Consider the following 14,504-nt stretch of genomic DNA (forward strand, 5'->3'; position numbering starts at 1 on the left):
TGAACTGTTGCTGCTACTGCTTTTTATCCGTGTGAAAAATGTTATCCGCTATTTGGCGTCGCAGTTGTGGCCACTAATCTCACCTCAGAAACAAAAAGTCTGCCTTTTTTAGTGAGTTGGCACACTTAAAAGATTTGAAAAGGTAAGTGATTTAAAACTTTTCATTCTCCCAAGAGAAACTTTAACGTTACCAGAGCAGCTGATAAAAAAGACACTAACTTAACCTCACAAAACCCCGCAAACACTGGAGTGGTTCAAACTGAAAATTGTGCTGTCTAGTGTACATTCACGCGCTGACCGACAGCTTGACCTGCCGCGGTGAAGACAACAACGTTGGCAAAGCTGGAGAAAATCACCAGTGAAACGTTTCAAAACAGAAACAGGTTTGTGAATAGACCGCTAGTCGAGTCCAGCTCTGCTTTTAGCAGCTTAGGCTACTAATTAATAAAAAGGAGGAAATAATTCTGGAGATTCAATTGGTCAATGTGAACTTTGGGTTTGGTTGTTCTTCCCAGCTGCCACAGGCTGCTTTGTTATTTTTCTGGTGAAAGCGGAGGGGAAGATGGACTTCCTACGAACCTGTTTATCCCCAGTGGAATTCAGTATTTTTAACATAGGGGCATGGATGAATTGACTATGAAACCGTTCAACTAAACTTACAGATGGATAGATGGAGTAATTGGTCAGGAGAGCCTAACGTATGCATATCTTTAGAGATAGACTTGTGACAGGTGGATCAGCATTTTTAGACCTAATGCACGGGTTTTTACACTTTCTATGGTTCTATGCAATACCACTACAGCTACAGTTGATTACACAAACCCACTTAGTTGCTGAAGGTTGTTTTCTTCTGCTTTTTAAAAAAATACATATGTTATACACTCTGGAGCAGGACTCCTGCATGGGGGATTTCTTAGTTTATACATAGAGCTGATAAGGTGGGTGTGTTAATAGTGAAACCTATGTTATCAGATAAGTTAAGTGGAAAGTGATCTTTCTTTTCAGTGCTAATACTTACTCTGTGTAAGCTAAAGTCATGGACGCAGACGTTTTGCATGTGGTTGAAAACCCTTAAAATAGAGTATAGTTTGCACGACTGATGTGCCCAGTAGACCCTTGAAATCAAAGAATACATAAATTTGCGGATAGTTCTCTCAGAAGCAGAGCTCTTGAACCATGAAAATGACGTCTGTTGTGGTTAAACAGATGTCTGCTGCACAAGTCCAACAGTTACAAAAAAAATTCTGAAAATCAGTGGTTTGTTCACTACTCTATTACAGGATTTAAGCAGGTCATATGACTTGCCAGGACCATGTAAATGCATTTAAAGCAAGGATCAAGCAACTTGTGTGCCTAAAAAATGACCCACATAATGTTATTTTTGGGGCTCTGGCAGACGTCAAACAGCATCATGGCCCTCCTGACGTTCTTTTGTCTAGTAGTGAAAACTGGTACTGAGTACGCCTGTGACTGCCTGTTTTTGGCTTTCAAGTGTGTACTGTACCACATAATGTAGTGTCACAGGATGTTGTTTGTCAATCCACAGAGATAAGTGTCTCTCTACCCCTTAACGTGTGATTTTTGTGTCTACTAGTACAAGAGGCGCGCAATGCTAAATTGAGCCAAATCATAGTTGTTATTGATGGATTGTACTTCTACCAAAGATTTAAGCTCATGTAAGCTTCATTGACATGAAGTAGCAGCTGAACACTTTGTCAGTCTGTCCTTGTCTCTGTCTTTCTTTAATCCCTCCTGTGTCTACCAGTTTTCTGTCTGTTTTTCTCTCTGTTTCCCTCTCAGCATGCCTTATGCTTACCTGCTCTTGAGTCACTTCATAATGAGGTGAGAGGAGGAATATTTCCCTGCTTCAGAGCAGTCTGACTGTTAAATTACACAGGCAAAATGAAGAGCCCTGTTGTGTTAGAGGCTGTGACTAAAATAAGGTTAAGCTGAGGTTAAAAAGTCAGCTTCAAGACTGCAATAAATCCTATCCTTGTCAAGGATGTAATTTCCAGTTTTTGCTTAAACTGTGTCATTGAACTTTATGGCCATTTTGGAGGATGTAGTTTGTGGTGCTGTAAATTCTTATCGCGGGCAATTTATATCATTGAATATTCGAAGCACCTCTCAGTTTATCAGGAATTTGTGGTACATTGTGGTGTTATTATGAGAGCAGTTAGGCACTGTTTTCAAAACTTAATGATATGTAATAAGTAATTTACATTAACATCAAATCTAGGCTGCTATACTGTCAGAATGTCAAAGATTTAGATCAAGCAATAAGCAAGAATGGACTTCATGAAAAGTCTAAAATGCGAGCAATGAGCTGGGGAACTGAAGAGAGAGAAAAGATCACATGGATAGTCCAAACCTATTCTGTTGTAATTTTGTAAGCACAGTTTGTTTTTGCAGTAATATCAGCTGATGTTCACACAAGGAGGAAAACATTGTGAACCTCAGAACTTCATACCCACTAAAGTCAAAACGTCTTTATTTATTTATTTTTTTTTTTTGTGTCACGCTGCGACTTTTGTCCAATTAATGGACTTGTAGGTTAAATGTTGTCAGTAGTTTGGTGAGTCGCCATGGGAAACATCTTCCTGTGAAATGTTGTACCCTGAAGAGTTAGAGGCAAGCGTGGGTACGCACACACACATACACAGGCTTATTCACTAGAGGACATTGTTCAGATGCATTTCTTTACTGGCAGCACTGAGTCACTATTCAGTTCTAATTGAAAGTGTGCTGAAAGCAGCAGTGTCTTTGGTGGTGGGTATATGAGTCATGTCCCATTTGTGTGTGCGTGTGTTTTTCAGTAATCCTTATAAGGACAACACCTTGATAGAAGTCTGAGGGTCTGAGGAAATTTCCCTATAGTGGCTACCCAACTACGTGTCCCACGGAAAAATATAGCGAAAAGTTCTTGTGATGCCAGTTTCCAAAATGTGGCATACTCTCTGCACAGCGAGGTTGGTGTTTGGCTGGTGAACACTGTGAAGATTTAATTTTGGACTTACATTCATCAGGTGGCCTGAAACTCCAAATTAATGCAACTTTTTTTTTTTTTTTTGCTTTTTAACTTTTATTGAGACTTCACGCAGCCAATCCCAGCTGACATTGGAAGGAAGGCGGGGTACACCCTGGACAGATCGCCAGTCCACCACAGGGCCACCACTCACACAGACAAAGGGAGAACATGCAAGCATTCTTGCTGCGCCACTGTGCCGCCCTAGTTTAGCTCTAGTAAATAAGTAATTGTTTGCAAATAGAGTAACTACAACAACTTAGGACAAATGACCCAAACATTTAGCTCACTCTATATTTTGAAAATTTAATTGTAATGATAATCTGCTGTCCAACATAGTCTCAGTAGAATGTGAATTAAATGCAATTTAAGGCTCTGAAGTAGTATTGCCTGCACTGCCTTAATGCTTTTATCAGTTAGCCTACATATCAATAGACAGATGTCACTGCGGCAGGGTTGAACCATTGTTAGAGTTTTATACATGGTGAAAGTTAAAAGCATATCACACTGCAGAGCTGACATTGTGTTTTTGTGTATCTGTCAAAGCAGCTGTGGCACAACTTTAGAAGTGTTGCTTGAGAAGTTTTCAAATTTGTGCTGATGTTTGCATTGCACAATGCATTCTGATAATTGAAAGGTGCGATGCATAAGCTATGGCCAGAATTATTTGCTGAAAAGAATTGTAAGAGAAGGTGTCGAGTGCTTATTTAGAAAACAGGTTTTGGACCCAAGCGCAGACACTTCAAAAGGCAGGATGAATTTTACCAATTTATTAAAGTTAAAAAAAACATAAAGGGTACAAACTTAAGAATAGTGCAATGTCCAAGAAAATCCAAACAAAAGTAATTATTCCAAAAGGTAAGGGCAAAGTCCACAGACAAAAGAAAAGCAATAATCCAAATTGAAAGGCAGGGAACAAACATACAGCCAAGGGTTGCGGTAGATACACTAGAGACCGACACAGACCAATACTAACGCATACATATGCACACACTCCCACACAAGCAGGCAGGGTCGTTAATTAATCTGTACTGGATTCCCTGTTGTCTAACTGGCCTCCGTTGGTCTCGGAGGCTGTGTTCGGACCCGGCTCACTGGGAGGCTGCTGAGCCCTGTTCTGTTGCCCTCTTGTCCATCTCCAGTTGTGGTGCTCATTTCGGTACTCAGTCAACTGACTACTCAGTTAGCCTTGCAGCTAACTGAGCTAATCAGCTGACAACATTTAGCAGCAGTATAACCTGATATGTGATATGCGGCCCCCTATTTCTTTGGAGGATGAATTCGACTGCTGGAGAGTAGTTTAAAATTAACCTCTGTTCTATACCTGTAGTATTGTAATAATGGTAAAGACAACTGAGTGGAAGCTGTGTGTAACAAAGTGCAGAGAGTGAGCCGTTTTTTCCCGCACACACAGCAACATACAGGTACGCCACCATTGGCAAAATGAACTAGTTCCTTAATTTAAATGTCTATACTCTTGCTCCATTGATAGTTCTACCTGTGGTTTTGACAAGGGAAAAGATGTATTGGGCTCTAGCTTTAAATATCTTATTTCTCCTGTATACGTTTTTCTAGTGAAACTGATATTTTGTAATTAATCAATTTAATATGCATTCTCTGTAAGACTGTCACAGAACAAGGAGGACTTTCTCTGTCCTTGTTCTACAATGGTATTTTTGTTGAAGTCCCTGAGACTGGAGGTTTTGAATTCTCCACATTCCTAATCTGTTGGAATTTGTTCTACATCATGATGTCAGACAATAAAAAAAGCCTCGTGAGAAATGGGTTAAAGGAAATTGGAACTTGCTTTTGGAGTACTTCCAGAGACTACAGAGTAGAGGGATGGGAGAGAAGAGTGATGTTTAAGACAGCTGAACAGTTTGTCATGTAGACAAACTAAGGATATATTATACATCAGTGGGGACAAAAAAATATAGTATGGATGCTAAGGCATCCGCAGAAAAGCTTGTAATGTAGACAAGCAACTTAGGTTACATATCATCTCATCATCATTCAGCACCCTTTGAAAATTAAAACAGCGTTTAGCATTAATTAGACTAAATTATCCAGAATATCAGCATCAAGTACTAGACTGAATTCCATGTAATGAAGAGCCAGATGGGAAGAGTACATTTGATTGTATGTCTCAGTACACATGGTCAGTGTATTCTGTAATACACTTGGTGGTTATGACTTAAGGAAGTATTGCAAGTATTATTGCATCTCACTGTTGTCTGTCCAATTCACCTAAAGTCCAGTTTTCTTCAATTTAAATGCAGGCGCACTGCTGTCACTGTTATTTCCTTTTCAAAAATTCAAATGAGCTTTATTGGCATGAATGTATAGCAACAATATTGCCAAAGCTACATATAAAGTACATCTCAAGGACAATTCATCTCATACATTTCAGTAGATAAGGAAATAAAACAGCAAAAGATGTGTTTGTGTGTGTTAATACAAAATAACATAATTACTATATGATATATTCCACAATGTATTAAAAATAAATATTATAAAGGTGAACTGTTCTGTTTTTAGTGAATTAGTGCCACATGCAGGTTACTTCTGTGCATCAATAAATGGTAAATGTGCAGATGATTACAGACATGTCAGCCTTGGTTTGGAATGAATGGAGTTGACCTTTGATGGTTCTGCTGAGTTTGTAATTTAATCAGATTAAGTGGTGCTAATTAGCAGAGTTTCAGGAGCGGGACCACACATTAAGCAAGTCATCGCCAGCATTTCCATAAATACCCACACGTCCTAAGTCCTCCCCTTCGCCCTTGTATCCTGCATCCCTCCCTCCCACCCCTTTCTCTGTCCTGCCTCCTGATCTCCTTCCTCCTCTCCATAGGTTTATAGGGGGTCCGTCGCGCCCGGGTGCTACGGCGGATTTCCCTATCGTAGTTTCCCCACAATGCTTTCTAATGTCTATTCAGCTACTGCAAGCTTCATACATCTTCCGTTCGTTAATCAATAAATCATTTAATCATACCTGTTGATTGTGGTCCTTGCTAGTGAATACTACCACAAAATACAAGCCTGCTCGTTGAACATGGTTGTGTTATGGTAAGCAGTGCAAAGACACATTTTGTTCTTTTTCTTCATCCAGCGCGGGAGCTGCAAGCTGCAGCTGACATCTTATTTGTCTGCAGTTTTTAAAGTTAGGAAATTATAATTGATCTACTAAATGAGTTTGATTGAATAATAATCAAAAAATGTATTCTCAAAATTTAAGCTTTTCATTACCAACTTAAGAATCAGACACATTTAAGATCACCATCTACCGACAAAGTGCATTCAGGCTAATATTGCACACACCATACCCAGGCTGTTGTTATTGAACAGCGGCTGCTGACCTTAACATTCAAAGACTGCTGTCCATACTGTGATGCTTACAGCCTGCCACTATAGCTTTGTCATACCTTTTTAGTCTTGTGACCTGCTGTACGCTGTTAGTTGCAACCATGTCACTATAGATGTGTTATGTGTGCAAAGAGAGCAGGAGTTGAGGGCTGTCAAATGTTTTTGGTGTGAAATGTGATAAGTTGTTGCTGATTTGTAATGCATTAACGGGACAATGTGTGGGTGATGAAGTTTATTAGGCATGTCCTTACATGTCTTGTTGTGATGTCTTAGAAATCACTTTAGGTAAACTCAGTTCAAGAAGTAGATCATGTGCATTAACAGTAAGCAGAGTTGATCCTGACGTCAGCCTGCACATCCTGTGTGTGTGTGTGTGTGTGTGTGTGTTAAATTGAAAGGGAGTTTCAGACCTCATATCCCCTATCAACTTTACCCACATTATTATTATTAGGTGTGCACTTGTTTTAGAGAGTGTGACCAGACTCAAACAGTGGGCCCCCACCATGCGTTTCCCTCCTTCTTGTCAGTGTGTGTGTACTTGCCTAGGCAACAGAATGCCCCATTGTGAAGGCAGCACAGAGACCCTGTTATTGGCAGCTCTCTGAGTGGGAGGTAGGGAGCGCAGAGAAGGATAGAGGGAGGGAGAGATTAATGAATTGAAATGTCCAGAGAGCAAAATGCTGGTAGGAAACTGCTGAAAATGAAATGAAAGCAGTGGATAAAGGAAGTCAGCAGTTGATGAACAGTTACGGGGACTACAGAGTTTACAAACACCTACACATTTCTGTAATATGTGAGTTCTGGTGATTGCAGCAGTTTGAGGAACATGTTGACATTGTTTGAAAATATGCTTGCTTGCTGTTTAGATATGGGCAAGTCAGATGGAAAGATCAATATTTTTAATCTCTTTAACGTTTTTTCAATTTATGCTTTTAGTTACAGAGTTGGGTCCAGGTTGTGTTTACCCTAGTGAAGCACAAATACAGGAAGCAGGTAGCCTCTATCAGAAGTGAAAAAAGTTGTCCTGGCAAAAACCTCAAAAACAGCTACATGATACATGTTAGGTAGCAAACTATCATGGTGAGTTGGGAGATGCAGAATTCCTAATTCAGCTGCTGGATCAACGTAAGGGGGTGGGCCATGAAAATGTCTGTAATGTGGATTCATTGCAGGGCGACTTATAGCAACATCATGGAAGATTTCTTTTTTTTGGCACAAACAAATTACACTCTGAAACTTACCGTTTAAGAAACTATTGTTTGTTGAGTGTAATTCACAGCTGTTTTAAATAAAGACAGCTGTACACATGCATTTTTTTATGAATACATTATTTATGATCAAAACTAGCAAGTCGAGAACTTTGCTGACTCAGCCAAACATCAAGTATGTGTGATAACACATGCCATAGAAATATTACTTACTAGTCCAATAGAAAGAATGTCAGCTCTACATCTGTCCTGCAGCCTTTCATTTCCAAAAAAGTTCTCGCCAATTTCTGGCAGCCTCTTGCTTGGTCTCTTTCTCTCTTCTTAGCTTCCTCCGTCAGCATCCTCTTCTGTATTTACCTCTGACATTAGCTAACTGTAGAGAGGCTGCTGCGCCTGGTTATATTGCCCGCTTGCCTTGCCGCTCTCCACCAGCAGCAGCATAATCTTGGGTGGCAGGCTAGACAACAACTGACGCTAATGCACTTACAGTAACGTTTTAGGACACCCCTTCAAATCATTGAATTCAGGTGTTCCAATCATTTCCATGGGCACAGGTGTATAAAATCAAGCACATAGGCATGTAGACTGCTTCTACAAACATTTGTGAAAGAATGGCTCGCTCTCAGGAGCTCAGTGAATTCAAGCGTGGCACCTGATGTGCAGTAAGTACATTTGTGAAATTTCCTCACTACTAAATATTCCGTGGTTAACTGTTAGAGGTATTATAACAAAGTGGAAGCGATTGGGAACCACAGAAACTCAGCCACAGTAGTGGGCCACATAAAATCACAGAGCGGGTTCAGCGCATGCTGAGGAGCACACGTTGTGTGGCCTTCGGAATAGCTCAAGAACAGTGCGTAGAGAGCTTCATGGAATGGGTTTCCATGGCCGAGCAGCTGCATCCAAGACATACATCGCCAAGTGCAATGCAAAGCATTGGATGCAGTGGTGTAAAGCACACCGCCACTGGACACTAGAGCAGTGGAGACGAGTGACGAATCACGCTTCTCTGTCTGGCAATCTGATGGACGAGTCTGGGTTTGGCGGTTGCCAGGAGAACGGTACTTGCCTAACTGCACTGTACCAAGTGTAAAGTTTGATGGAGGGGGGATTATGGTGTGGAGTTGTTTTTCAGGGATTGGACGTGGACCCTTAGTTCCAGTGAAAGGAACTGTTAATGCTTCATATACCAAGACATTTTGAACAATTTCATGCTTCCAACTTTGTGGAAACAGTTTGCGGATGGCCCCTTCCTGTTCCAACATGACTGCGCACCAGTGCACAAAGCAAGGTCCATAAAGACATGGATGAGCGAGTTTGGTGTGGAGAACTTGACTGGTCTGCACAGAGTCCTGACCCCAACCTAACTGAACACCTTTGGGATAAATTAGAGCGGAGACTGCGAGCCAGGCCTTGTCCCACATCTGTGCCTGACTTCACAAATGTGCTTCTAGAAGTAGGGTCAAAAATTCCAAATGAACACACTAAACCTAAATCTTGTGGACAGCCTTCCCAGAAGAGTTGAAGCTGTTATAGCTGCAAAGGGTGGGTCAACTCAAGTGTGTTATCTAGTAAGTTTGCCAACAGCAACTCGAGATTTATAGCTTGTGGCTAAGCCCCTGTCTGTGAAAACTCTTTGCTAACACAGGCAAACATCAAGCAAGCAGAACAACACAACACACAGCAAGCCAGCTAATGTGTTATTACTGACTAGTCCAACAGCAAGAAGGCCAGCTCGGCATCTTTCCTGCATCCTGTCAGCTTTTTTAGCTCTCACGCTTGGCCACTCTTATCTTTTTTTCTTCCTCGCTTCCTCTTAGAACTTCTTTTGTCTCTTTGCAGCCTCTGCCATAATATCAATACTGAGAATACTGAGCTTCTTCCAAAGAACTCACACTGTACATTGTACTTTTTGCTTCTTCTTTTAGCTTGCTTGCTGAAGGGTTGTGTTGGTGCTGTAAAGCATTACACCATTGTCATGATAACTGTCCTGCCTGGGATTCATTGTAACACAGCGCAGTAGCTGGCGCAGGGAGCCCGGAGTGGTAATGACAAGTCAGTGTACAATCAAAATGATTTTGAAGCTGTCATTTTAAGATAAAATTACTACAGAATGTTGCTAAGAATAGGTCACATTTGTGCTAACCTTCCACCAACAAAGTGCATTCAGACTAATAATCCACTCACCATACCTAGGATATTGTTTAAGTGGGTGCTAACATTCAAAGTCCATACTATGATATTTACAGCCTGCCACTATAGCTTTGTCATACCTTTTAAGCTTTGTGACATACTGTATGCTGTTAGTTGTAACCTTTTCACTATGGATATGTTATGTGTGCAAAAAGAGCAGGAGGGAAGGGCCGTCATGTGCTTTTGGTGTCAAATTTGTCTAAAGTGAAAATGGGACATCCTGGCTGTCTGTGTGTGTATGTGTATTAATTTCTGTAGGGAAGCCCCTGGATGTCAAAATAAGCCTGTTGCAACAAAATCTCAACATTCTCAATGTTTTTATCGCGTTAGAAATATTGCATAAGTAAGATTGTAGATATAAAGAGATTCTCTGACATACTTTTATGTTTAACTATTGCGACAGCCTCTTGTTACTAATCAAAACAACAATTTAGTGACTACAGACTGTGCTACTAGGCATGAACAGCCTGCCATTCAAATTGATCGGTTTTCCTGTGTCTTTCTCACCATCTATATTTGTCTAATTTATTGCTGAAGTGGAAAAATTGTGTCTGGTCAATGCTGAGACATAAATATGTGTGTGTGTTGGTTTATGAGTAATCCCCTAATGACGGCTGACGACCGACGACCAAACAGATTGTAATTCAGAGTGGGTGAAGTGTTTCTGAGTTCCTCAATTCAAAAATAGGAACTGCGTTTGATCAGTGAGAAATATTGACACTGTTCTGGTGCCCTGTGGTCTCTTGAAACATTTGGCAGGAAATGAAATGTGCTCATTTCAACATGCTCACACACTGGTGAGTGGCACTTCTCGGACTGGATAGTGTGGGTTACTGTGTGCTCACTCAGCCTCCTCAGCCTCCACTTCCAGTCACCGAATGAAATCAGGTCCATTTCATGTTTTTAATATTTACTGTTTTGCGTAATCTATCGCTAGTCAGGCAATTAATTTGTCTTTGTACCACAGTAAATTCACAGAATATGCATGTGAAGTGAAACAATATAGTCAGCTTCTGTTTTTTCATTAAATATAATCCTTTTTACATGAAATTTAAAGTTTAACAATAAAGTTAATTTAGTAACATTTAAATTATCTCATTTTCTGACACATATGGGGTTGCTCACATCAAAACAGTAACAAAAGAGGTAGTGTCATGTGTAAAATCTGTGTTTCTCTGACACTGTTCGGCAGACAAAAGACATCCCAGAGCGACTGCAAGCTGAGCTTGTTGCCAACTTTTGCTCAGATTGTTACCCAGACGTTCAGGCGATTGTTACTGGGTGCTGAATTATCTCCTCCTCTCCAAATCAAATAGATCTGCTGATTAAAACCGGTAGAAACCCTAAATAAAGCAGTTTCACTTTCTTAAAACTTAAAACTGTATTTCTTAGGATCCAGACGTCCTAAGACTAAAAATGATTCTTCCGGTTAAAAACCAGCCAAGATATAAAAAGCATATCGTAAAAATGTGGCCTAACACTGGATAAAGAGTCCATTTATGGCAGCTTTTGGCAGACTACCACAACATTGATGCACGCGCAAAGGGGATATGACCCCATTCACTATTACCTTAAATTACGGATTTCTCTGGGTTTGAAAAAAGTTGGAAACGTGAGATAATGTAAGTACGCAACTCAAGAATACATTTAACGTAGGTTGAAATTTTTAATGCAGAAAAGTTGCATATTATACCATTTAACATCGATTGTTTTATGAGATCATACATAAAGATTTATGAGCATATTTCCTGTCTAGTTTAGACAGCATAGGTTTTTGTAACAAGATGCTAAAGTAGATAACAGCTCAGTAAATTTTGCTAGGGCACCTACTTTCCTTGAATACTTTAATCTAATTTTATCCGACATTATGTCTTTATGCAGAATGTTTGTTACAGAGATATTGCATTATTCAGGCAAATCCTCCTATGTTTTTTGTGTGTGTAAATTAAATTATACTATTCCTAATTTGGTGAAATGTTGAGTATAGTTCTCAGTAGCTCAAAAATTAAGTTAATAAACAGTTCTCCAGCAGGGAGATTAGGCATGTTAATGGACCTTGCATTGAGCTGAACTGAAAACTAATTGCAATCAAATGTACTTGTGCTTACAGTAGTTCAAAAGCACAAGTGATAATCAGTATGGAGGGTTCCATATTGAGCTGTGTGTGTTTGTGTTGAAAGAAGACTGTTTGTGGTTCTGCCTGGGAAACAGCAGCTTCCCTTGTGGTCCAAAGTGCTAGACAGGTAGATCAGGGATGTGATTAATCCGGAACTCCGGATTTTCCTACCTGAAAATTTGATCCACGTGAATCATGCAGATCTGTAATAATAAAAAAAGAAAGGGGGGGTTACAGGAGCTGGCCGCGTAACATGTTGGCCAGTAATACTGCAATATTACTTTTCCCAGCAAAGAGTAATGTAACGGATTACTATTTCCAAAACAGTTATATTATCACAGTTGCTAATCCAAGTAACGCTGCGCTGCTGAACGCACCATCCCTGACGTGAATGCGCGACCGCGCCGCAGGTTAGCGGCACCAGTCAGCTGTCAGACAAAAAGCTAATGGAAGACTGGAGAACAGAGAGAGAGGGATTTTCGACAGCTGTAAGAAACATTATTGCCATTGTGTCACAGTCTAAGATGCAAAGAACGATGTCGTCCGTTGTAAACTTTGTGCGAGCAGCAAAACGTTTTTGACCGCGAACAATTCTACATTTATACTTAGTAATTGAGGCATCAGCTAAAGCAACACAGCAACGTGAAATCCGAAGAAACTCCGGGAGAATTCTCATTATATACTTAGTAAGTAGAGTAGCAAATATTACTTTTTTAAGGAGTAGGCTAGGCTATATGCTAAGTAACTAGTAGGTAGCCTAATAACTACATTATTTCTGGGTAACTTGCCCACCACTGAGTTGACAATAAGGATCGGATAAAGTGGGTATATTTTGATTATTGCTTGCTATAACGTTAGACTATGTCTAATGTTTAGCCTACTTTGACTTCGTTGTCGATTGATCAATCATATAGGCTAAATAGGCTACACTTTGCTGTATGAATGGTTGCTTTTTAAGTCGTCCTTATGTTAAAGGTTTTGGCAAGTTTAGGACAAAATTTTCTTGTGAATGGTTGTAACAGGGTTTATATAAGGCCTTTTCATACGCTTTGATCCGCGGGGTCGCTCTGCGCTTATCTACAGACAGGCAAACAAGCGCTCCCCGACGTAACCATGGCAACGGCTTCTGTGTAACTGTCGCGAGTTTCCTGAATAAGCTTAGTTAGGCCACCAGGTCTTAAACAGGTACAACCTTTGCTGCTGTCTCCTATTCATTAAAAATAACCTATTAACTTCTACTGAACTAATTTGAAAGTTAGTAATTATATTATTTAGCTATGGACTATTTCATGTTGCGCATTTAGCTGTTGAAGTTTGGTAAAAAAATGAATACAAAATAATAATTATTATAGAGAGGTTGCGATGGAGCAGTGGATTAGACACTTGTCTTTGATTTCCACTGCAACACATCCACCAAATAATTTATTTTCATGGGTCCTGCTTTACCATCCGTGTTTAATAGAGCCGCTGCCAGTTTGATCGGGGTGTCGGGAGGTAGCCTATATTTTCCTGCTGTTTTGCACTTGGCCAAATCACATGCCTGGGAGATAAAACACCAACTGCGTTTTATGTCTCTTCCTAGCACTTTGGACTTGGATTAAGTATTTTGATAGCAACAAAATAACTTTGGGGGTGTGTGTGGGGGATGTGTTTTTGATAGATCCGGTTTATACATCAGAACAGCCCTTACTGAGCTATTGCTTACAATTAGGTAGGTTTGCATCATGTGAATGAAGGGAGCTGGTGCTGCCTGCTGTTTGCTAATCGAGGCCTGACATTGTGACTGATCTGCATGTGAAAAAAAAATCCTCATACTTGGACAATTTGAGCGCTGCCACTGTCATGATGTACATTATTCAAATCCTAAGACCTACTGCAGTAGAAGAGAGAATGAAAATGGATGGATTCTTGGGAAGGTGATCTTGAATCCACTTATGCAGTATTCAAGTGTGTGTGTTGAGGGATGTTGAGAATTGAGCGAGTTCCTACGAACGTGCTGTGTGTGTCAATATGTGTTTGGTCAATTGCACTTCCTTTCATAGTGGTTTGTTGTGTGGTGTTGCTACAGTACTGACTCTGTGTTGGCTGCTCAAAAGGAATTCTAAAGATTTGTGTTTTTAAGTTTATACAGCACTGAGATAGTGGTCAGGTATGTTTGCCTCGTCTGTGGTAACACATTAGGAATGGAATACAGATGCAACAGATGTTCATACTAAAATCAAATATGATCATCTGACCTGAGCAGTGACCCTGAGCAGTTTGTGAATGCACAATCCAGAGTTTGCTCAAGCTGTGTATAGACCAAGTGAGCAGAGGTGCTGTTGAAAATGACAATGCTTATCAAAATGACTAAACAGCTAGAGGATCTTGCTGTATTAACACAACTTCCTCTTTTACCAAGGCGATAACCACCCTGACAACAGTTTATCACACTCAACTTTGATACTGCTGTTTACAGTGTATAAAAATGGCTGGCTCTACATAAATGCAATTGTTCTCTTGATGATTAATCATAATTATTTCTGTCTTTCAGGAAGCAAATTTGTTGTAGCTCTTCTGCACTACAACAAATTTCCCAATGCAGGATTTCTCAAAA

At 40.2% G+C, this 14,504-nt stretch overlaps 1 protein-coding gene across 3 annotated transcripts in view; it reads left to right on the forward strand.

Moving 5' to 3' along the window:
* Positions 1 to 14,504, forward strand: part of LOC123985628 (arf-GAP with Rho-GAP domain, ANK repeat and PH domain-containing protein 1-like) — a 56,064-nt gene continuing 41,560 nt past the window's right edge. Inside the window, exon 1 of one of the 3 annotated variants that reach the window (XM_046073319.1) lies at positions 1 to 142. The gene's annotated coding sequence lies outside the window, so the exon portion shown is untranslated. Of the gene's footprint in view, positions 143 to 12,314; positions 12,397 to 12,497; positions 12,517 to 14,504 lie in introns of those variants that run through there. The other 2 variants (XM_046073320.1, XM_046073321.1) reach the window with 2 other exon arrangements.

The sequence above is a fragment of the Micropterus dolomieu genome, linkage group LG17, assembly GCF_021292245.1.
Source record: "Micropterus dolomieu isolate WLL.071019.BEF.003 ecotype Adirondacks linkage group LG17, ASM2129224v1, whole genome shotgun sequence".
Classification (NCBI taxonomy): domain Eukaryota; kingdom Metazoa; phylum Chordata; class Actinopteri; order Centrarchiformes; family Centrarchidae; genus Micropterus; species Micropterus dolomieu.